Below are 25,893 nucleotides of genomic sequence, written 5' to 3' on the forward strand. Positions count from 1 at the left end.
AATATACAAGACGAACCTGGAACAACTTGTAGTGTTGGAAAATAAAGAAATGCTTAAAATAAAACAAACCAAAATAGCTACATAACACACACATATACGCAATAATAGGAGTATGACAAAGGAGCCCAGATCCAATTGAAAGAGCTCCCAGTGGCCTCAGGTGGCCAAAGCTGATACAATTTGAACAACAATAAAATAAATAAAGTAATAATATATTATAACCATAGGGTAACATAAATACCTATTAGCCCATAGTGATATGAATAAATAACTAAACAAATTAATAAATGAAGGAGAAAAGACAAATTTCCTATACAGAGGAATTCCAAATAATTTATATAGATAATCTGCCTTCAAGGAAGGAACATAACTCCTGACTTCACAATGGGGGCAGAACACAGTTAATTTCTTCCAGAGAGTGGGGATCCCTGGGTGGCTCAGTGTTTTAGCACCTGCCTTCAGCCCAGGGTGTGATCCTGGGATTCTGGGATCCTGGGTTCCTGGGGTCCTGGGGTCCTGGGATCTAGTTCTGCATCAGGCTCCCTACATGGAGCCTGCTTCTCCCTCTGCCTGTCTCTGCTCTCTCTCTCTCTCTGTGTCTCACATGAATAAATAAATAAAATCTTTATTTTTTTTTTCTTCCAGAGAGCACAGTATGGAAAAGGAGTGTGTGAAGTAAGTTTACAGTGGAGAATCCTGGCAAACACCACATCAGCTAGGTGATCAAGGTCAACATCAATAGTTGTATATCATGGTGATCTTATTTACCTTTGATACCATGTGAAGAAATGGCACTTTGCCTCTCTGATCTTCCTCCAGTAACTCACAACCGTAGTTTATCATGAGAAAAATAGCAGACAAATTTGAATGGTGGCACATCCTAAAAAATACTGACCAATGCTTCTTAGAACTATAAAGGCTCTAAAAACAAGGAAAGTTTGAGAAACTCTTCCAGTCAAAAGTAGCCAAAGGACACATGACTAAACTAAATTACATGTAATGTGATATCCTGGATGGAATTCTAAAACAGAAAAAGGACAGTGGGGAAAAAAAAAAAAAAAGGAAATCTGAACTATGAGCTTTAATAGTAATGTAATAAAATTGGTTCACTAATCGTAACAAATGCACCATATTAAAGGTTTAACAATAAGGTAAACTGTTCTGTTTATGGAGATTCTATTTTTTTTTATTTTCCTGCAAATCTAAAACTGTACTAAAAAATGAACCTATGCATATATTATGTATGCATACATAAATATATGTGTATTCATTTGTGTAAATGTGTATGTACCCAGGTGGATATTCTAGGGTCTGCTTGGTAGGATGAAAGGTTTATCAAACTTAATATGCTATTGCCGGAAGTCAGTAGATGTCCTGAAAGAAAGAAGAAATATATAAAATGCTTTGGGAACAGATTAAAAAGGCCCTTGACTCCAATTGGATGGGGGTTGGGAGGTCAGAATATCAAAACTAAGATCTGATTACAGTCTGAGTAGAATTTCATCCCACAGAAGAACACAGAAGCACAACAGAAAGAACCATAAAAGGATGGTGGAGAGATGAGTTTTAGTTTGATGGAAGAAATTTGAAGGCTTTTCTGTTTGATTACTTTCCTACTGTCTTTGAATTAAGAATACGAATCATTGGCTGAGAATCAATAAGGATATCATAGGGCCAGAGGTTTAAAAAAGTGAAAAATGATTTAATAAGGCAACAGTGTTTCAAGGGAGTGGAGAAGATTATTAGGTAGAAGGAAAGGTGAGAAGAGTAACTGAGTTAAGGGAGCCAAAGAATGTGGAATGTTACAGTGGGATTCTGACACTAAATCCAACATTGTTGTTGTTTGTCCACACCAAGCAATTCTTAGACACCAGCTGGGTGTCCTATAGTGCAACTCAACTCTGATTCTACCTACATGGAGATAGTCACAGATCCCACCAGTTAAGGCCTCAAGCCCAAAAATTGGCCCCCTCATTCCCACTTCAAATGCCAATGGCAAGTCCAGATTGTCACCTATGCTCTTAACCAAATTGACAATAGATTGGAAGTTCCAAACACCCCTGCTTCGGGTTTAATTTGCCCAAGTTGCTCCCAGAACTTAGAAACATTTTACTTACTTGATTACCAGTTTATTATAAAAAGATATAACTCAGAGACAGCCAAATGGAAGAGATGCATTGGGCAAGGTATGAGGAAGGGGCTTAGAGCTTCCATGCCTCTCTCCCCAAATCTCCACATATTTATTAATCCAGAGGCCTCTGAATTCAGTCCTTTGGGTTTTTTAGAAGGGCTTCATTACACAGTGTGATTTGATTAGATCATTGGCTATTGGTGATTTAACTTCCAGCATGTATCTCCTCCTGGGGGGTGGGGAAAGGGGTGGGCCTGAAAGTTCTAATCCTCTAATTACAATGTGGCTCCACTGGCAACTAGCCCCAATCCTTAGCTGGAGGGTGAGGAGTGTTCAAAGGTCACTCATTAGCATAACAAAAGACACCATTAAGACTCTTGTTGCGGGGAAATTCCAAGGAATTTAGGAGCTCTGTGCAGAAACAGGACTAAATACATATTTCTTCTGATAGATCACTTTATATATAAGTTTATTATTTCAGAGGTGTAACAGTTTGAGGGAAATGACAAAAATCTTAGTTTGTGGGCACAAAGGGTGTGGTTGAAGTACAGTGGAGAGGAAAATTGTATTCCAGTGGATGATTTACAGTGTCTGGATCACCTGAGGGGAAAAATAATGTCATTCAGATGATACAGGTGGTGAGATAAACAGGGAGACTGACCATGTATCTCTAAACCTGAGAGGGAGTTGTTAGGTTAGTAGCTAACACTGGGTGGAAGGAGGGTACAGGGTTGCAAAGCTGAACATAAGAATGAGAACCGATGGGACTTTCTGTAAGGATGGTAGAGTAATAGAAGTGGCAAGGGAAAACTGGAGGAACACTCCAATGTTCTCCCAATTTAAATTAGATGAATTTGAGAGAATGTACATCTCTCATTATTGTAGAGGAAGAGAGAGATCCCAAGGGAAACCCAAAAGTTGGAGAAAATACCTTGGGGATGTAGAGCGGCTACAATGTTTTGTGTTTGTGCTTGTGTTTGTGGTGGGGAGGAGTCTAGCTACCCATCTTTTTTGTCTACTTAAGTTTCACAAAGCATTAAGTTTAATTGTATGAAATATGCTTTAAAAATTGTAATGGAATACATTTTTATTAGTCTAGTATTTAATATTTCTGAAAAATAATAGGAAACTTGGGAACACATATTTTCTGTTTACCCTTAAAACATTGTTTTATTTCATAGTCAAATATGTATATAAGCTGCTTCTGCCATCTGTAAGATAAATTAATATAAAGTCATAATTTGATGGGCTTATAGTGTGATTAGATTATTTTTAAAACTCTCTTTTCGAAGATGGCCATGGGCTTTATTTCCAAGAAGTGCCAGTTGTCCAGTTACATTAAGGATGTCAGAGAAGGCAAACTCAGAGACCCATCATCAGAAAAGATTGCATTTTCCAATCTTACTCGTAATATATTCTGTGTGACTTTTAAAGTGATACTAAATTTTTTAGCAGCAGTGAACAAAGATCATCTGATTAAAAAAATAAAAAAAAAGATGCCTTTGGGTAATTAGGAATTCAATGAATCTGTGCATGCCTACAGAGCTGGCAAGCCCTTTCTATTCTTGTTTTACCATACTTCATAGAAAAGTTCCCAAGATGTTTTAAGCTATTACCTTAGTTCTTGACTGGGTAAACTGGCATGTCAACTGGATTTAAAAATAAATCTTTCACACTCTCCTCTTTGACTTACATCTCCTTGTTTCTTAACCATTTTGACTTTTCTGGTGGTTAATAATTCTTCAAAGTTAAACCAGCTTGTCTTCATTGATTCTTTTCCCCATCGGATGCTCTTGTTTCTCTCCTGTGCTTTGGGTTGTTTCTGTGAACCATTATGGCCCTAAGGTGATCAACTTAAAAGGAAGGGGAAATGAATGTTTGAATTTTCTACTAAATAAAAATGAATTTGGCCTTTCTACTGTGCTGTGCCTGCCTTTTGTTTTCTATGGGGTTTTATTTTTTCACTTGGTCTTTACATCTTTTCTAGGTTTCAGTTTTCATTTTTTTCCCCCTCCTTTCTCCTCCTGTAAGTTTTATCTGTTCCAGGAAGAATTGTACAGTGATCTGACTGACATGCGTAGCTTTCCTTCACTGCAAAGCTGAGCTAGGTCAACCATTTATTTTATGTTTGTCTTTTTGCTTTCAATAGCTTGTAGCCAATGCAGCCTTGTTTGATTTGACAACTGCTTTCAGAAGTCTATCTAATAGAGAGCAATTTTACAAAATCAGCCCAGACCCCAGACTCTTGAGGGCTCCATGTTGTTGAATCCTATTCAGTCATTGAAGGAGTAGAACAATGAGGATTTTATAAACTGAAACTAAAAAATCAGGTATATGATATCTGAATATTTTTTAAAAATCAGTCCAGAAAGTCTGCCATCATTGCCAGAACAAAGAAACTATTTCTCTTTAATACATGCATATCAGGTTTCATTTTTAGTGAGTTATTTTTTTATGGCCATTAACTGTTAATTTTACCTAAGTTTACTCATATTAAAATGGCAGGGTGAAAGAAATTCTCAGGAGAGTTACAGTATGATTTGCTACTGTTTCTGTCAGTCTTAAAGATGATACTTAGTCTTGACTATATTATTGTTTTCTGTGAGTTTTATCATTTTCTCTATTCCCACCATATTTGAATATATAACATCATCACCTTTAACATAAATAGGTGCCACAAAGAGCTTGTTTTCTCAATTCTAATTTCTCTTCTCATTGCTAGACTACTTCTTAAAAAAAAGTACAATTTAAAAGAAATTTAACATAATTTTATTGCTAAAAAGCTGTGCTTTAATTTGTATTTTCCAGGGACGCCTGGGTGGCTTAGCAGTTGAGCTGCTGCCTTCTGTTCAGGGCGTGATCCTGGACCCCAGGATTGAGTCCCACATCCGGCTTCCTGCAGGGAGCCTGCTTCTCCCTCTGCCTGTGTCTCTGCCTCTCTACTCTGTGTCTCTCATGAATAAATAAATAAAATCTTTAAAAAAAAATCATATTTTCCATCCCACTCAATGCACTACATGTTTACTTTTAAAATCTTTTCTAAACTGACTTCATCTTACCTATCCAAAGAAATTACTTTTTTTAAAGATTTTTAGTTATTTATTTATTTATTCATGAGAGACACAGAGAGAGAGAGAAAAAAAGAGAGAGAGAGAGAGAGGCAGAGACAAAGGCAGAGGAGAAGCAGGCTCCAAGCAGGGAGCCCAACGTGAGACTCTATCCCACGTCTCCAGGATCAAACCCTGGGCCCAAGGCAGGCGCTAAACCACTGAGCCACCTGGGCTGCCCTCAAACATTTACTTTTTTATTCATATCAGCTGAATATGATGCTTGTTCTAGAAAGCAAAGTCCTCATTTTTTTCTCAGTCATTTTGATTTTTGCAATCATGAATGCTTCTCCTTTTACCTGTGAGTTTCTCCATCCAATATTCTGCCTATCTGAATCCTATATATCTCCAAGCCTCCCAGAAAATCTCTGTGAGGTCCTTCCCACTTTATTTTTTATTGATCTTAACCTCCCTGAATACCTAGCTGTAATAATTGAACCATAATATTTAGCAAATATATTTCAGTACATTCTGCTCTTGTATACTATGTATTCTGTTCTGTTCTTGTATACTGTATCTACTATTATATTCTTTGATCTTGGATCCACAATTATAACTTATGCTTCTTGGCATAATAGTCCTATGTCTTAATTTTTTTGGGTATAGGTTTGTTGTATATGTTCTACAGATCCTGCTGAAAGTGAAATATATACCAATTATAATATACTCTATTTCTTTAAAGATATGCTTCCCTATATATTATTTCAATCACTGTTCACAGATTCTGGGACACATAAATATTACTAGTCCCATTTGACAACTTAGAAGATGGTGTCTAAAAGAAGTTGAGAGAACTGTCCAAAGCCCAGGGTTAATAACTTGACCAGTAACTAAGTACTCAAATTCTAAGTAATTGGAAAAAGAAAGGCCATTGTGTCCATTGGAACAAAAATAAATAAGCCATGGTTAGTTTTACTTAGGACATCATTTTAGGCACTTTAATCATTAATATTAACATCTTAGAAATTCAAATGTATCAAGTATAAAGCATATCATCCCTTTTCCTCTGTCACCTCTGGTAATGCAGACTCGGAAGCCCTTTTTCCCTCTTTGTGTTTTGCAATATCTGGCTTAATAAAATGGAATGACTAATGTGAAATATTAAAGAAAGACAGCCTCCCAGTAAGACTTGAACATTTCATGTTCTCCAGTCCTCTGATAACAGGGAATTTTAGCCCTCAGTATAAGAAGTGGGAATATACCAAGTGGCAACATCTCAGCATCAGTGAGCAACTTAGTGATGAAGCTTATAAGGAAATTTGAAGAGCTGTTCAGCTGACACAGAGTTCAATGGGAGCTTGACACTGAACTGAAAAGGTATGTGTATCAACTCAGCTGGAGTGAGTTGTGTGGGAAGAGCTTTTGATAGCCTCCTACTCCCTTAGGGAATGACATAGGGATTATCCATTTTTACAGCATAAAGCTACAAAAGCAGATTTCCTTCCCCTGTAACATCTGACTAAATCAAGTATACAATAGAGTTTCTGGAGAATAACTGTAAATGCTATGGGAATGCTTAAGTTTGGAAGACATGGCCTCAACAGTTTTTCTCAGTTCCTCAGTCTTTTTCTTATTTGCTCTTTATAGGATATGTTTTTAACAACAGTATACTGCATTTGTCCCTAGGTTCATGGTCTATAAAATGCATTCATATGCAGTGTTCTTTGTGAGGTAGGTAGGGCAGAGATTATTTGCCATGTTTTATATACACATAGAGGGATTGAATTTGTTCCAGGGTCACAAAGATACAATTTAACCTGTATCTTCTGGTTTCTAAATCCAAAATCCAATAATTTTGCCCCCATAAAGGGAATGTTTCTGATGAAACCCTGCCACTAACTTTTGCCCAGGCAAAATTCTGGCTTGAATACAATAAAAGTACTTTAAAATTTCACTTACTGGGAATTCATTTTGATGAAAATCCCATTGTGTCACTAAATTGAATGTGAAAATATGCCTAGAAACTCAATAATTGATCACTGAAATTTTAAAAATCTGTATAAAACAGAATTCAAAGTTAGGTAAAAGAGTTGAAATGTCTAATTAGTGGACTTACTTAGGTTTAATGTTGGAAGGCCAGAAATAGAGAGGAAATACTCCTCACAGAGTCCATAAAATATTACCTATCCTTTCAAAAAAGTATGTGAATATATTAGAAAAAAAATAAAAAAGGAGAATCAGAGGAAATTACCTTACTTTGACAGGTAAGAAGAAACCCAATGATAGCCAGCAATAAAGCTTTTAATGTTAGAAGAAACCTGTTACCTGGAGCATGGAATGAGAATCAGGCTGAAATGAGAAAGTATCTCCTAGAAAAATTGGAAGAATTCAAATCAGAACATTCTCCTGTCATGTGCCCTGAGGGTAATTAAGGAAATGTCAGATGTCATTGATGAACCATTTGCCATTATCTTGAGGAAATCATGCAGGACAAGGCATCCCAAAGGATTAGAGAAAGGAAAATGCTGTGGCCATTTTTATTTTTCTTTAATGACTTTGTTTATGTATTGGTCAGCTGAAAATCCAGTCTAGAATAAATCATTAATCCTGAAGAGTCCCAGTTAAATTTTCCTGGAAAACTATATATATAATATGCCTAACTTAATAGCTAGACAACAGCAAAATTGTGTTGATATTCTGTGAAAAACAAATGTCTCCTAGAGTAATTTTTTAAAACAACTTAAGAGATGCTTATATCTGCAATGAGTATTCTCAAGAGGAATAGAATATGCCACCTCAAAATATGCCATTTTTGTTATTATTATTTTAAGATTTTATTTATTTATTCATGAGATACACAAAGAGAGGAAGAGACACAGGTAGAGGGAGTAGCAGGCTCCATGCAGGGAACCCAATGCAGGACTCGATCCCAGGATCCCAGGATCATGCCCTGAGTGGAAGGTAGATGCTCAACGACTGAGCCACTCAGGTGTCCTGCCATTTTGATTATTTTGAGTTAATGTTACTTAAGAAACAACCAGGGCAAGGACACTTTGATCCTTCTTTGTTTCTCTGAAAGCAGGAAATGAACCTCCCATGTGAAAGTACCCTCCTTGTGCCACAACGATAGAAAGTACCTTTTTCATTAGAGATAGGAAATTTTAGAGCCAAGAAGGCTGTTACAAACCTTGTTACTTCTTTACTTATTTACTTCCCTAACCCCAAACCCTTATCAATTCTTATTGTCTTATCAATTCTTCACAAATTTATTGTTTCTTTGTCTAAAGACATGAAAGATGCCTGCTATGATCATTTCTTTGAGTCTCATATTTCTATGGGTTTATGTATATATGAAATTAAATTGTTTTTTTCTCCTGTAAATCTGTTTTATATCAACTTAATTATTAGGTCAGCCAAAGAAACTAGAAGAGAAGAAGGGGAAAGTTTTCCTCCCCTACAACTCTATCAAATAATTGGAGCTTTAAAATAAAATATATAAAATACATCAAAAGGTTTTATGCATTGATTAATGAACAGATAATTCTTACATCATGAGGAATATTTTAAAAACACTTAAAGGTAACACATGTTTTAGTTACAAATTATATCAACTAAAAACCAATTGAAAAACCAATTGAAAATAATATTAAATTACAAATAAATTAAAAAGAATGTCCAAATGTTAATGCTGCAATAATTAAAATAAATTTATAAAAGCTGCTAGAAATAACTAAATGTATTTCTTTCCTTTTTAAAGAAGATTTTATTTACTTATTTGAGAGAGAAAGAGAGAGAGAGTCCAAGTGCACAAGCAGGGCAGAGGGGTAGAGAGAGGGAGAAGCAGACTCCCTGCTGAGCAGGGAGCCCAACACAGGGATTGATCCTAGGACTCCAGGGTCATGACCTAAGCCAAAGGCAGACGCTTAACCAACTGAGCCACCCAGGTGCCCCAACTAAATTCATCTCTATAAGAGCAATTAAAATGAAACATGATCTATGAATCCTTTATATTATCTAAGTATGTATATATAGATGCACGTAAAGATTACAGTAATATAAATGTGTAATGTCTTCATGTGCATTAAAGACTGTAGCAAAAATAATATGGTCTTAGGAAATTCATATCATACAAAATAAACTCTTAAAAATGTATATAGAGTCAAACTAAATCTAGAATGCAAAGTTACATCCAGACAATACTGATGGAATCAGTTAAAGGGAGTACAAGTATAGCTTACATTTCTAAATTAAAAAAAAAAAAAACAGTTTATTTACTGTAATTATGATTTTTGTCATTCAATAAAAAAATATACGTAAAAGAAGGTTTTACTGAACCTACCACGTACTCAATAAATTGAAGGTTTTACCGAACATACCACCTACTCAATAAATTGTGATCTTTGTTATCATTCATTTTCCTTTATAACTGTCATATAACATAGAGAAGAGCAAAGTAATAAGTTTAACTGAATTCTACAAGTTTGCTTGTGTTTTCAGTAACTTTCATATTAACTTTTATTTCCAGTTGTGCTTATTTTATTAACCGGTTTTTGTCCTAGCTTCTAAATCTGCTCACTAAAAATAGGACATTTGATGATGAATTATGATGCATTCTTTGCCTCTTAGATGTTCTGACATGTACTCCTAAGCTTCCTTCATAAACAGAGAACCATATACCTATCACATTCAATCTTGCACTTAAAATATGAGGATCACATTTTAGAATCTTTTAGATTTCCACAGTGTTTTAGTCTCTTTCTTGAAAGGCTATGAGAATTTCTGTATTGCTAATCAGAGATCAATATGTAAACCTGTGCCTTATTACAATAAAGATGTTAATTACTGATGATCAAACTCTGGAAAATATCTTTGGCCTCCATCTTTTCTTCCTACTAGATCTGCATATACTGACTCTAGTGGTTAGACTAATTAATGGGCCTTAGGGCTGAATTTCGATAGTTACCAGTAGTTAAGCATCATCCCAAGGTGGGATATTGTGTAGTCCCCAAAAGTAAACATTCTTTATTTATGTTCATTCAATAAAAATATCTGGATGATTTGAACAAAGGAATTGCCAATATGCTCACTCAATTCACAGGCAATAGTAAGGTGTTAGATAGATACTATTGCTAAGTGTAATAAGGAAATCTACATTGCCTTTTAAGATTTAGTCAACTGTCCAAAAGAAATAATAACATCCAGCAGGGATAAATGCAAGGACATACACTTAAAAATAACATATAGTATTGCCTAGAAGAATCCTGGTAGAGCTTAAGTACAGATTAAAGAAAGAAATTGTCAAAGCTGATTACAAATTATATCCAATGTAGTATTTTTTTATAACTAGGAAACAAAATAAAAATTCAGACAATCAGAGAGTAAAATAAATAGCAGTATAATTTGACTAAAGATTAATACAATTTTGTCATTGTCACTTTACATAATTTTAGTAGTCAAAAATAAAACATTAGAGATAAGGATGAAATCAAATTACGAACTACCCCATTTCCTTTATCCTTTCACCACCATACTTTAGCTCTATTATGAATTTGGTTTGTGAAGTCTCTGCTCTGTAAAGTGTATTACACCCATATGCACATGCAAAAACCTCAAAATAATTTATACCACTCTGTTTTATACACATATTTCATAATTTTTATCATACTGTACATATCTTTCTGAAAGTTTCTTTTCACTCATGTTATGATTTTGACATTTATCTGTATTATTCATATAAATATAATACATTCTAACAGCAATATTGCTCTATGTATAAGCCCCATTTTTCCTAACCTTTTCTATGTTGCTTAAGATTTTTTCCCAAGTTTTCTTCATTACAAAACTATTGAAAGAAGGGTCATTGGGATGCCTGGGAGGCTCAGCGGTTGAGCCCCTGCTTTTGGCTCAGGGGTGATCCCGGAGACCCTGGATCGAGTCCCACATCGAGCTTCCTGCATGGAGCCTGCTTCTCCCTCTGCCTGTGTCTCTGCCTCTCTCTCTGTCTCTCATGAATAAGTAAATAAAATCTTTTTTAAGAAGAAGTGTTAGGGGATCCCTGGGTGGCACAGCGGTTTGGTGCCTGCCTTTGGCCCAGGGCGTGATCCTGGAGACCCGGGATCGAATCCCACGTTGGGCTCCCAGAGCATGGAGCCTGCTTCTCCCTCTGCCTGTGTCTCTGCCTCTCTCTCTCTCAATCTGTGTGACTATCATAAATAAAAAAATAAATAAAAAATAAAAGAAATAAATAAAAAGAAGTGCTATTATTCTCTTATGTATATGTGCATAATTCCTCTAGAAAAGATATCTAGAAGACATCTTTATGGATCTCCAGAATATGAGTATCTCTACTAGCAATTATTTTTCTCCACATTCATTTTAATGTTTTATACATATTTATAAGTAAATTTTTATATAACATAGTTTATATAATAGCATTTGATTTGCCTTATTTTAGTAATATATTCTTATTAGAACATTAGTTTTAATATTGATCATATTTCAAGATAGACATAGAAAATGAAAGAATCCAGATAAAAAGTAACATAGGTGGTTAATTTTTATTACTAAATAGGTTTTAAAAGCATAATGTGTTCATGCTGGAATATGTAATATAAATATTTTATTAGACATGCTAAGTTTTAGGGCATATATTTAGTTATATCATTTCATGTTCATGAACAAAAGAGGCAAAAGACCTGCATTAAAAGTGGAATTGGAATTTGCTTCTACTTGAGATATAGAAAGCTAACAAGAGCATTGCCCCCACCCTTATTATAAGGAAAAGCCAGATAAGATATAAAATCATAACATTTTTTAATTAAGTAGTATTAACTCAAGGAAGGCTAGCTCTTCATAGGAAAAACAGAACATAAATGTTGAGCCATCTGTAGAAAAGTATGGGAGGCAGAGCCTCTGGTTGCCACATAGAATACGAATAATTCAGTTAAAAATTTAACATACAGTTAAATATCAAGTATATGTAAGCATGAAAGCATGAAGAGCTTAAGCCAAGGTAGAGTTTGTGTTGGCATGCACGTTTTTCTCCTCTATCAGGGACTCATGAAAAACGCTGAGGAAGGGAGGAAAATTGGAGTCTACTTTGTGGTTCTGGCTTGAGGGAGGGGACCAATTATTGAGATACAGGAAAGGCTTAAAAAAGGACACAGACCTTTCTCTTGTAAAAAGCAGAAACCTTAAAGATGGGGGCGGTCCACTTTTTTCACCCTGGGAGCACAATTGAAGACTTATCACTGGGAGAAGAATAAAAAGAAAACAAATAAAAAAGGTCTGCATTTAAGTGGTGCCTGCGTGGCCCAATCTGAGAAGCAACCAACTCTTGATTTCAGCTCAGTTCATGGTCTTATGGTAATGATCTCAGGATTGTGAGATTCAGCCCCATATAGGGCTCCACACAAAGTATGGAGCCAGCTTAAGATTCTCTCCCTCTTCTACCCTCTCTCTCTAAAAACAAACAAAACCAACCAAAACCAAAACAAATAAAATAACCATCTACATTTGGGACAGTAGTAGGGACAGGAAACAATTATGGCTTAAGAATTCTATATTGGGTCTGTTTCTTTTTGCTTCTGTAAGAAATTAACACAAACTTTGCATTTTAAGCAATACAAATCAATCTGATTACATATGTGTAGGTCAGAATTCCTATATATATCTCACTGAACAAGGGCTGTGTATATTTTGGAGGATATAGGATAATTTATTTCCTTGTCTTTACAGCTTTTAGAAGCCAACCATATCCCTTGGCTCTTTTCCCTTTCCTCCATCTTCAGAGAAAACATGTCAAATCTCTCTGACCCTCCATCAGTTTTCATATCTCTGACCATAGCCAGGAAAAGCTCTTCACTTTAAAGACTCATGAAAGCAAGTTAGATCCACCTAGATAATCTCTCCATTGCATTTGTATAGTCCTTCTTAACATTTAAGTTAACATAGTCACAGTTCTAGGGACTAAGACATGGACATCATCTTATCAGCTAGGGCTGCCATAAAAAATACATAGACTAGGTCACTTAAACAACAAAAATCTATTTTCTCACAGTTTCAGAGCCTTGAAGTCTGGGACCAGCCTGGTCAAGTTCTGTTGAGACTCCCTTTTTGGCTAGTAGAAGACCATCTTTTTGCTGTGCCCTCAACTGGTGTAAAAGAGAGAAACCTCTCTCTCTCTTCCTGTTCTTACAAGGTCACAGTATTACCAGATTGCATCCTTAATATCCCATCTCCAGATACTGGCACATTGGGGGTTAGGGCTTCAGCATATCCAAAATAGTTGGGCAGACAATTTGGTCCCTAGAAGACATCTCCGGATGGTCTTTTTCTATTTACTATATACAGTTGACTCTTGAACAACACAGGGGTTTAGGGTATGGATCCCCTGCACTGTCAAAAATAAATACATAACTTTTGACTCCCTCAAAACTTAACTGCTTATAGCCTACTATTGACAAGAAGCCTTACTGATTAAGAAAATAGTGAAGAAGGGGTACCTGGGTGGCTCAGTCAGTTAAGCATCTGACTCTTGACTTCAGCTCAAGTCATGATCTCAGGGTCATGAAGTTGAGTCCCACATTTGGCTCCCCACTCAGTGGGGAGTCTGCTTCTCTCTCTCTCCCTCTGCCCTTCCCCAACTCTCTAAAATAAATAGAATATTTTTTAAAGAAAATCATAAAGAAGAAAAAATACATTTATGGTACCATACTATAAAAAATCCACATGTAAATAGACTTGCACAGTACAAACCCACATTTTCAAGGGTTACTCTATACAAATACCATTAGTAATCTTGCATAGCTGGCAGAGGAGATGGAATTCCCTTGCACAAGTCCCCAAAATTTACAAGGCAGATTTTTTTTTTTAAAGAATAATGTCAAACAACATTAGAGTTTATTTATTCATGAAAGACACACACACAGAGAGGCAGAGACACAGGCAGAGGGAGAAGCAGGCTCCATTCAGGGTACCCGAAGTGAGACTCAATCCTGGGACTCCAGGATCAGGCCCTGGGCTGAAGTCAAGTGCTAAACTGCTGAGTCACCCAGGTGTCCCACAAGGCAGATTTTGATGCCTGTAAGGAGAAGGAACAGGATTATTTAGAAAATCCCACCTTGAAATGCACCCAAACATGTCTTGCCTAACTGGGACAAACTATGACATCAGATGACCACCCTGCTTGACCATCAAGCTAGTAAGCATGAAATAAGCATCAACAAAAATGTACCACTGGGATAGGGGCAAGTACATGGAGAAAGGGACCCTTATTGGCACAGGTGCTCAAGAAAGGCTAAAGTTGAGGGTAGAATGGAAACATTGATTAAAACTCACAGTCAAAACAGCATTCATCCTAGGTCAAACAAAGCTAAAGGAATTTGAAGCTCTTGGGCATTAATAAGTAGAGCAACAGAAAAATTCAAACTCTGCTTAAATCCTGAGTAGATTGACATAACCTCCTTCAATAAGCTTAGCAAAAGACATATGTCCATGTCTAGATAGAAATATTCTTTACCTTAGTCTCTGCCATTCTATGCATGCTTTGGGACATTTGATGAAAAAAAAAAAATCAAGGCAATGAAACACAAAGAAAAGCAATAAAATACAATCCACTGTCAATATATAAAGGAATAAATAGAAACAGATTGAAATAACCCAGATATTAGAATTAAGAGAGAATTTAAATACCATTGTCATCACTTTCATCATATAATCATTACCATAACTGATTCATCGGCTAAAATTCCAGTGGAAATTATGGTAACATGCATGATCAGATTAGCCATTTCAGCAGAGAGATGGTAACTGAGTCGAAGAGTTGCTAGAAACAAAATAAACAGTAAAGAAATGAAGAATTCCTTTAAAGTGTTCATTAGTAGTATCAATACAAGTGAGGAGAAAAGTAGTGAACCTTAAGGTAATTCAATAGAAATCACCCAAGTGAAAAAAAAAAAAAGATGAAAAACATCAAATGATGTTTTTGGAATGGAATCCTACAAGGTGAAAACTGAGAAAGAACAGTACAAAAAGTAATACTTGAAGAGATTATGTCTGAGAATGTCCTAAATTAATGAAAGGCATCAGAGAATTATATTTTGGAGAAGTACCAAAACAAACAGCACACATCCAAATACATCATGCTCAAATGAAAAGCAAAAATAAATAGAAAATTATGAAGGCAGGTAAGAAAATAAGATATTCCTTGCAAAGAAATAATGATGAGAATTCTAGCAGATATCTCATGAAATTAGAGACAATGGAGTGACATTTATAAAATATAGAAAGGACAAAAAATATACTCTGGGATCAATTCTAATTGTGTGGATTCTTTCCCCACATCAAGCTATTCTCCAACACAAGCTGGGTGCCCTATAATTCAACTAAATTCCAGCACTATCTTCTGAGAGCATCAGATCCCACAGGCTAGGGGTTAGCCCCACAAGACTGTTTTCTCCTCTATTCCCTCCAATACTTGAGACCTCATAGCAAGTTCAGGTTGTTACCTGTGCTTCTGACCACTGACTATAAACTGGAAGATCCAATGACCCCCTTCATGGTTCCAATTAATTTGCTAGAGTGTCTCATGGTGTTCAAAGAAACAGTTTATTTAATAGCTTGTTGGTTTATTATAAAATAAAATAACTCAGGAATAATAGCCAGATGGAAGATATGCATAGGGCAATATATAGGGAAGGGGCTTGAAGCTTTCAGGCCTTCTCTCAGCATGATACTCTCCCCAAATTTCCACATGTTCACCAACCCAGAAGCTCTCTCAACCAAGTCCTTTTGTGTTTTTACAGAGGCCTCATTCTGTAGGCATGATTGATTAAATCATTGGCCATTGGTAATTGTTTCAACCTCCAGCCCCTCTTCCTTCCCTAGAGGGCATTGAGAAAATTCCAAATCTTCAATTACATGGTTGGTGCCCTGGACACTAGTGCTCCTGCTAAGATAGGTTCCAAAAGTCACCTCATTAACATAAACTAAGATTGAAAGGCAATTGTTAAGAATATCGAGACATCTTTATGGCTTTTATCACTTAAGGAATTCTGAGAGTTTTAGGAGCTCTGTGCCAGGACTTGGGAGGAAGACCAAATATATGTTTCTAATAATAAATCACATCATGTCTATCAATCCCTGAAATCATTGATCTGAGGCTTTTCTTCTTTTATAATATAGTTCTCTTAAAGTACTGCTTTAATAACTTTCCACATAGTTTGATATGATGAATTATGGTTCCCATTTAGTACAAATACTTTGTAATTTTCATTTTAATTTCATCTTTGTCATTTAGAAGTGTGCTATTTGGTTTCCAAATATTTGGAAATTTTCCAGATGTAATTATATTATGGAATTCCTATTTAATTTCATTGTAACCCAATGAGAGCATACTTTGTGAAATGAGTAATATTAAATTTATTTTGTCCTTTTACATCCCAGAATATTGTCTATCTTTATAAATGTTCTTCGGTGTAGTTGAAAAGAAAATATATTCTTTTGTTTTTAAATTAAGTATTCTATAAATTTCATTTAGGTTTAAGTCAATTGATAAGTCCTCTAAACCCAGATAGATTTTCTCTTTACTTTTTCTATCTATTATTCAAAGGAATAGACAACTTCCTAGCTATAATTGTGGATATGTCTATTTCTTCTTGAGTCTATTTTGAAAATCTGTTAATAAGTAACATATTTTTTAGAATTGCTATGTGCACCTGATGTATTTACCCCTTTAAGATTATGAACTGAAACCCTTAATTATTAGTAATATACTACTTTATCTGAAATCTACTTTGCCTGATGTTAATATAGCCATCTTAGCTTCTTTTGATTAGTGTTAGTGCTTTATACTATTTTACACCCTTTTACTTTTAATGTATTTGTTCTTCATACTTAGAAACCATTTCTTATTGACAATACACAGTTATCTTTTTTTTTTTATTCTGAATCTCAGCTTTTAAATTGGGGTGGCTGGATCATCTATATATAATTATTGCTGTAGTTGAATTAAAATTAAAATCATGTATTCTTTGTTCCTTTTTCCACTTTTCCTACGTTTTTAATATTAATTGGATTATTTTTCTCATTGTTCCATTTCATCTTCTTTATTGTTTGTTTTATTTTTTAGTCTTTGCTTTAGATTTCAAAGCATACATTATTAACGTACCACAGACCATCCTTAAAAAAGTTCATGTGACTACACATATAGTTTAAAATCCTTACAAAATTGTTTTCCATTTTTTACTTTCTGACCTTTGTATAACTATTACTGTATATTTTATTTCTATGTATGTTAAATAATCAAAAGCACTTTACTAACATTTTTTATTTACATGGTTAATTATCCTTTTACAAGATATTTTTTACAGTAGCCCCATGGCATTTCTGGTGCTAATTATTCTTTGTGTAGATTCGGATTTCTGAGTGTATTGGCCTTTTTCTGCCTTAAAGGATTATCTTTCACAATTTTGGTATGGCAGGTCAGCTAGTGATCAATTCTTTCAACTTTTATATGTCTGTAAAGCATTTATTCCATCTATATTTTTTTCAGGGTGTTTGCACTATAAATAGAATTCTAACATCATTCTTTTTTCTTTCAGTTCTTCAATGATGTTGTCTCATAGTCTTTTTGCATTGCTTTTGGTGATAAAACATTGCCATCATTCTTTATCTTTGTTCTTCTTTATACAATTTATATTTTTCCCTGTGGACTAATTTTATGATTTTGTATTAATCTTTGGGTTTAAGCAATTTGATTATGACATGCCTCTGTTGCCTTTTTATTTTTATTTTTCTTATGTTTCTTATACCTGGAGTTCATTGAGCTACTTGACACTGAGGAATTATAGTTTTTATAAAATTTGGGTAATTTTCTGCCATTATTTCTTTCTTCTATTTTCATAATATAAGTAAATTTGCTTATATTCAGGTGTTTGAAGTTATACATAAACACTGCTATTCTATTTTTGCAGTATTTTTTTCAGAATTTTACTTAAAACAGTTTGTACTTCTGTGTCTTTAAGAATTTATTTTTATTTATTCATGAAAGACAGAGAGGAGAGAGAGAGAGAGAGAGAGGGAGAGGGAGAGAGGCAGAGATACAGGCAGAGGGAGAAGCAGGCTTCATGCAGGGAGTCCGACGTAGGACTTGATCCCGGGTCTTCAGGATCAGGCCCTGGGCTGAAGGCAGCACTAAACCGCTGCGCCACCCGGGCTGCCCTTATTTTGTTTTTTAGTCACTAAACAGGATACTGTATATTACATATAAGATATATTTTCGATCTTTGTTAAGTTGAATCTGATTTATGTGTATGTACTATATTATACATATTATGATATATACATATATTTGATATAGAATATAAATGTATATAATGTGCTCTGGTCTATATTTAATCAGCTCAAACTTTTCTCACCTTCTTATTTGAAATATAATCCCATTAACTATGTTAATGTTTGTCTATTTATTCTATTTTTTGTGCCCTTCTGGGTCTTTTTTCACTGAGGTTTTTTTCATTATGAGTGTAATCTCTTGCTTCTTGTCTGACCCAATATTTTTTTATTGACTATCAGACATTGTAATTTTTGTCTTGTTGGGGAACAAGTACTGCTGTAGTCGTATAAATACATTATATATATATGTACACACACACACACACACACACACATATACACATAAAAATAAATGAGAATTTTTGGATTCCTATAAATCTCCTTGAGCTTTATTTTGGAATGCAATTAGGTTTGATATTTTTGAAGCTTTCTTTTATATTTTATTAGACTGAAGTGAAAGAGCTTTATTCTAAGGTTCTTATTCTAAGGTTTACTTTGCTCTACCGCATAGGCAGTACCTCTAAGTATTCAGTGCCCTGTGAATCGTGAGAATAGTGAGCACAGGAACTATTCCTGGTCCTGTGTGAGCCACGTGATTGTTCCATCTGTTTCTTTTGGGTGGTTATTTCCCTGGGATTGGGTTCTGTTCCTACCTGCTTGTGGTGATATTATTTATCCGAACAGTTAAAGACGTCTCTTGAGATCTTCAGAACTCTTTTCTGGAGCAATCTCCCCTTCTCTCTGGTTCTCTGCCTTGAAAACTTCATCTGTGTATCCTTCCTATATTTTTCTGTTCCATTCCCTCAACACATAAATCCTGACAGACTCCTCCAGTTTCCCCTGCCCCGGACTATGGCTCTCTCCATTCAGTTATTTTGGGTTAATCATCAGCACTAATTTTATTTGCTTCCCCTTTCTCATAGAGTCCTGCACTTCCTGATGAATAGTCGAAATACCATTCTGTCCTCCCCACCTGTCCTGATTTTCTTGTAGGCAAAAAGCAAATTTGGTCCCTGTGATATTTGTTGACCAGAAAAAAGTCCCCAAATGGTGAATTTTAGTGTAGGTAAATCATACCTCAGTAGACATAACTTTAAAAAATAAGTAGGTAAATAGCTTTTAATAGAGAGATGGGAAGGAAGAGATTAGTTGCTTTGCTGCTGCTGTGAAGAAGAATTTCTTGAACACATGAGTGAAAACTCTGGAATAAGACAATGTATATGTATTGAGGAGCAATCTATGTGAAAAGACCTATGTGGTCAGGATGGTTCGACTCTGTTCTCAGTTCTTAGAAATGAGTTTTAATAGCACAAAGAAAATTAGATCTCAGGGACACACAGAAATAAAAGATTCAATAGATTCAATAAAAGAGTATTTGGGCCAGAAATAATAAGCTTTTCATTAAGTAAGCAAACACATCCCAGATGTTTAAGCCTATCATTCATTGCCACTAAGTAGAAAATATTTACTCCATAGAAAAATATTGACTTTTCTGCAAATTAATTTAATGTAGTACTAAATGAAGTGAGTTTTATCTAGGAGAGAGGCAGCAAAGATTGGGTTGTATTTGTAAAGCAACCAAAGCAATGAGATGGGCTTGGGCTGGCAGATGGAAGAACTGGAGAAGCTGAACAGAGATGCACTAAAGGGGTTAAAGTTTATTTTAAGCCCTGCAATTTTTTCCAGGAGCTTTGACAGTAAGCATTTGTCTACTGAGTTATGTTTCTCAAACAATCCACAGCACTATACACAAACTGTTTACCAGAATAAGGTTTGAACTCATGGAAGCAGTACCCACACTCTAACCCTCTTGTTTATTTCCTTTTAAAAATTAAGTAAATCACAGCTACTGTTCTCACCCCCCAGCTATGCAAGGAATACACGCTCATTGTTAGTAATATATCATGCCAAATATATAAATAAAAAAATTAAACTCACCAAATCTCCTCTCCTTGCCGCCACAGAAATAGCTGTTATTGCATCTATTTATTCTAGCATAAATAATTGGTGCACTCGTTCTGTACATTCAGTTCATGTCCTGATTTTTGCAATTATTATAACAATTTCTTACAGCATGTATATGTTTCATAAGCATTTAAATGAGAACATAATTATCCATCTCCTATTTCTGGACATTTAGATCATTTCCATTTTTCAACATTATTAGTAAAACTGTGATAACTTATAGATCTTTATTTCTTCCTCTCTTTCTTAATAGAAGAATTTGTATACGCTGGTTCAATGTTATAATATGATAGAATTTTGAGATAATTTGCAGGTTTATTGTTCTGCTATTCTCAAGTGTTCCTATCATTTATGATTATATGCAATTTACATATATATATTTAATGAGATTATTTTAAAAGTAATTTGCATGGAACTTTCTTACAAATTAAAAGATCACCATGACATAATAATTTACCTTTTATGTCTGGAATCACTTTTATTACAATTGTAATGTCACTATAAAATCGCTGACAACAGTAGAGAGGACTTCTGACCCACACAAGTAAATTAATCTCACTTCAGAGACACTGATTTTTGTTTTTTAAGATTTTATTTATTTATTCATGAGAGACACAGAGAAAGAGAGGCAGAGACACAGGCAGAGGGAGAAGCAGGCTCCATGCAGGGAGCCCAATATGGGACTCGATCCCAGGTCTCCAGGATCATGCCCTGGGCCAAAGGTGACGCTAAACCGCTAAGCCACCCAGGCTGCCCAGAGACACTGTTTTTGATTTGGAAGAGAGTTGTAGACATTGTTAAGAATTTTTAGCTATTTGAGAATATGAAAGTTATCTTTTAAATATACAGAGCTAGTTGTATCAAAAAGAACATTCTGGTAGGTTGTGGTTAAAAAAAAAGACAGACAAGAAAGAAAGAAAGAAAGAAAGAAAGAAAGAAAGAAAGAAAGAAAGAAAGAAAGAAAGAAAGAAAAAAGAAAGAAAGAAAAGCCAAAGAACAGTTTCAAAAAGAGCTTGAGAAATTTAGCATACTAACAGCTCCCAGAACAATTGCTTAAAAGGGAAAAAGGCTTACATGATTATATAGAATTTTAAGTGTTTTTTCACATCACTCCTTTATAATATTATAATGTTAAGCAATGTTAAAAGCTAGAAGAATTAATGTGACTTGGGTTAAGAATATTTGACTTAATCTCTTGAAAATTGTAGGCATTTGCAATATTCCAAATTACATCAGTGCTTATTTAAAGGGATTTGTTTTCCTGAACCTTATTAAATAAATTTCTGGTTTTTTAGCCTACACATTGTTTCATTGTTTTATTGTGCTTACCCAGCTACCTTTGGAGAGATGACTCCTAAAGAAAGCAGGACAATTGTGCAGCTCAATGAGTGGTGAGAACAAGTGACTCCCATTGAATCACTTAACAAAACATCATTACACATCTCTAATTTGGCTATAGGAGAAGAGGGAACAAATCCATGTTGGATATCTAATATTCCTACTCTTTGTTCAGTTTCTCATTTGCTTGTTCTTTTTTAACTAAGTTTTAAATACCAACATATTCAGTTACTCTTAATAAAATATTTTAGTACACCTTGTTGCACTCTACTTTTTAAAATTACCATAAATCTTATGTATTCAGAGGAAACTTACAACATAATTAGAAACAGGGAATGAGGAAACAAAAAGACTTTGTGGCACTTGTCAGAGTGTAAAATGGTTCTGTTTCCATTTTTCAAAAAGGGTACAGGTGTTTATCAAATCATTTAGGAGTATAAAAATCAAGACGTATGCATATTCCTAGCAAGAAAAAAAGACAAATAGTCTTGGCTCCTGCAAATTCCTCTATAGATGATTAGTTATTATTCCATATTTAAATGCATGCAATATTCACATGCTTTGCCTATCATGAAATCTTACCAATATCACCTCTCCAAAATTGATGACCTACTGTAATACAACTTTATTTATTTATTTTATTTTTTGTAGTACAGCTTTGGAAGACTTCAGAGAAACTAGAAATGGTGTTTACAGCATTTACTTGATAATTTAAAGAAATGTATTGCAAAGTAAATCTATTTCATTTGAGTGATCGCTGTCTTGTCTTTTAATAAACCAAAATATAACCAGATGCATAAAATACAAATGTTATCATATCAATAAACATCTTTATGGTATGCTCCCCCCAAAACTGAAAAATAGGAGTATAGTTTTGGTTTAACCCTCACCACATGTGACTTTTTTTGTGTTTACCCTCAATAACAAATGACTCAGTGGAAATATGGATTTCCTTCTTCACTTACTTGGTCTATATTTTTGCTCCTATAAGCCTTTGTGACATACAAATGAAACTAAAATGGCCTGTGATTAGAAGACTGGACTCAACAATAATATAACTTTAGGTGAGTTTATATATCAGTCACAACTTCCCTATCTATAATATGAGAGATTGCAATGAACATTCTCTAAGCTTCCTAGTATCCTAAGATTTACTCTTGTCTCTCACAAAGCTATGGAAAATTTCAGAGAGCTGTTGTTAAAATTATTTCCCAAATCATATTGCCTTTGTAATGAGACAGATTTAAACACAGGGACACGTGCTTCTTTTATTTTCTAGCCTATTATAGGTAATAGCATGACAGATAACTTTCAGGGTGAACATTACAAAATTCCCTATTAGTATTTCTTATTTTAAAAGTATATAATAGCATAAGTGAGGTTCAATCGTATATTCAATTTGTGGTTCCCACGTAATTAATAAGAACCATTCTTAATTTTAAAACAGTCATAGTTGGGGGAGGGGGACACTTGGGTGGCTCAGTCAGTTAAGCAAGTAAGTCTTGATTTTGGCTCAGGTCATTATCTCTGGGTTGTGGGATCAAGCCCTGCATCAGGCTCTGCATTCAGTATAGAATCTGCTTGAGATTCTCTCCTTCTTCCTCTAGTCCTCCTCCCTGCTCTCTCCCTTTCTCTCCATCTCTCTAAAATAAATAAATAAAATGTTTTATAAATAAATAAGTCCTATTTGGAACAATAAATTAGATAACTACCTTAACTCTTAACCCATAGATTTTAAAAATTCCAAATATTCTTAAAATCTTAAAATATATCCCACATCTAGTGGAAAGTATCACTTAAAACCTATCGAGCTTTATCTTGACTGTCTTCATCAAGCAAAAAATTTGTGGAAAGAGAAAATAAAATTTACAAATATGAGATTTTTGTCTTCATGGAAGGGAAACTTTCTAATTGCTCGAGCTTTTTTTTTTTTTTTAAGATTTATTTATTTTAAAGAGAAAGAGAGCATGAGTGGAGGGAGGGGCAGAGGGAGAGAATCTTTAAGCAGAGTCTCTGCTGAGCTTGGGTTCAATGTGGAGCTCAATCCCATGATCCACAAGATCATTACCTGAACTGAAACTGAGTCAGATGCTTAACCAACTAAGCCACCTAATAGTTGAAGCTTTCTAAAGATGATAGCAACATCAACAGCAGTAGCAATGGCAGTGACAACTAACAACTGTCCCATGTCTGCATGTCTGTGCCATGTTAAGTACTTTCCAATCATTATGTCATTTAACCATAAAAATAGCTATGCAGTAGGCATTAAAGCAGTAGGCATTACATTTATTTTAGAGAGAAAGGAACTGTATCTGGAAGAAATTGAGAAACTCTTTCAAACTTGCTAAGTTAGCAAGTATAGAACGTGAGTTTAAAGGTAGGCAATCCATCTCCTTAATGGGGACTCAAGTATGTTGAGTTTTTAAGAAAACTATACACCTTTGCTAAGATAATTATCAATATTCATAAATTCCAATGTTATTATTAACTTCTGAGTTTGTTTGGGAGATAGAAATTTTGTTGTGAAGCTAAATCATGGATGTCTTGGTTTTCCCTCATTCTACTTATAAGGCATTTCTAGATGTTAAAATGCCCTTTCCTTTACTAGAAAAACAGTAAACTCAACTCACATCATATTATATTTCAATCAAATTATTCTATAGTAATTGGTGACCACTGAAATATAAACTTAATTGAGACTTGGGCTTTACAGTTAAGCCAGAAGTTAACTGTTCAAGATACTATAAAAAAATAATCATAGTAGCCAAATAGCACACCTTATTATATATTTATTCTGTTCTCTATTTTCTCTTGCCATTAACTGGAATTTTAAGAAATTTTCATTTAAACACATAGTACAGGGTGGTAATAAAATATTAAGTGATAATGAAATTACCCTTTGAAATCTTAAGTAGTGTGTGAATATGATTGGAAAGAGGACAATAAAAAGATATTCTTGTGATTAATAAGAAGGGCAGGAAATTTCTCATATGAAATGCCTGAAAATCTCTGATAGCTCCTCAATGCCTTTTGTGCAGTGTTGTCAAATCATTAGCAAGAGAAACTAACCAATCTCCAACATTTAGAACAACAACAACAACAACAACAACAACAACAACAAAACAGAGGTCCTAAAGCCCTTTAACATGTTCAGTAAGTGAGCCATTGTAATTGGTGCCCTTTGATCATCCATGGACTCCAATCTCAGGAAAAGAGAGAAAAAAATAACATGAGGGATATAGCATACATAAGTGTGTACACATCTATGCAAACAAACACTGCATCCTATTTCTAAGTTTATTCTTTCAGACGACTTAATTTGGTTGCGTTCCTGCACATGAAGGAGGAAGTCTAAAATCACAGTGCATGCTTGGTACATTTATACTTATGTCTTATCTGAATAGACATGCTGTCAGAGAGAAACATGCCTTTATGACTTATGTGGACATTCTTTGTTTTAAACATTTGATTTTAGAATTTCTTAAATTGCTATCATCAAAAACTAAAAAGTAAAAAGGATTTGTTTTTTTTAACTAGTTAACACAAATAAACCAGATTTGAGGATACATTTAACTAGGAGGTTAACAAAGACTCCTTAAGTCAATATAAATAATAATAATTTGTAAAAATTAAAACAGTTTAGGAGAAAACTGCCTGAGCCTTTGATACACTAATTTATTCTGGATAGAGGTCCATTTAAACTCATTGGTATAGATGTACATATATATGTATGTATGTATGTATGTATGTACGTATTCATTCATTTAATGAATGATGAGTGACAAGTGCAAGGATCTGGTCTGAAGTAGCTATAGATTCAATTCAGTGTTTAAAACATCTTATTCACTTAATGATGGCTTTATTCATTCTTGTCAAAATGGACCTGAAAAACTTATACTACCTTTCACAGAGTGAATTATTTTTTTGCCATCGAGTTTACTAAATAATTATAAGAAGTCGTGATTTTGACCTGACTGTTTCAGGTGAATACATATATTTGATACTTCACTTGACTCAGCTATTTCTGGTCAGGGAATATCAGAAAGAATAAACTGAACCCTGTACCATATTTACATG

The 25,893-nt window shown here is 34.6% G+C and overlaps 1 long non-coding RNA gene across 8 annotated transcripts in view; it reads right to left on the minus strand.

Moving 5' to 3' along the window:
- The window catches only part of LOC112661853 (uncharacterized), a 179,521-nt gene that overhangs the window by 77,787 nt on the left and 75,841 nt on the right, over positions 1–25,893 (minus strand). For 2 of the 8 annotated variants that reach the window (XR_004811168.2, XR_004811167.2), the window contains one exon: positions 14,084–14,260. The exons of the other annotated variants lie outside the window; for them this stretch is intronic. This is a non-coding gene — a long non-coding RNA (uncharacterized LOC112661853). Of the gene's footprint in view, positions 1–14,083; positions 14,261–25,893 lie in introns of those variants that run through there. 8 annotated transcript variants of the gene reach the window in all.

Source organism: Canis lupus, chromosome 31 (genome assembly GCF_003254725.2).
Source record: "Canis lupus dingo isolate Sandy chromosome 31, ASM325472v2, whole genome shotgun sequence".
NCBI classification, from domain to species: domain Eukaryota; kingdom Metazoa; phylum Chordata; class Mammalia; order Carnivora; family Canidae; genus Canis; species Canis lupus.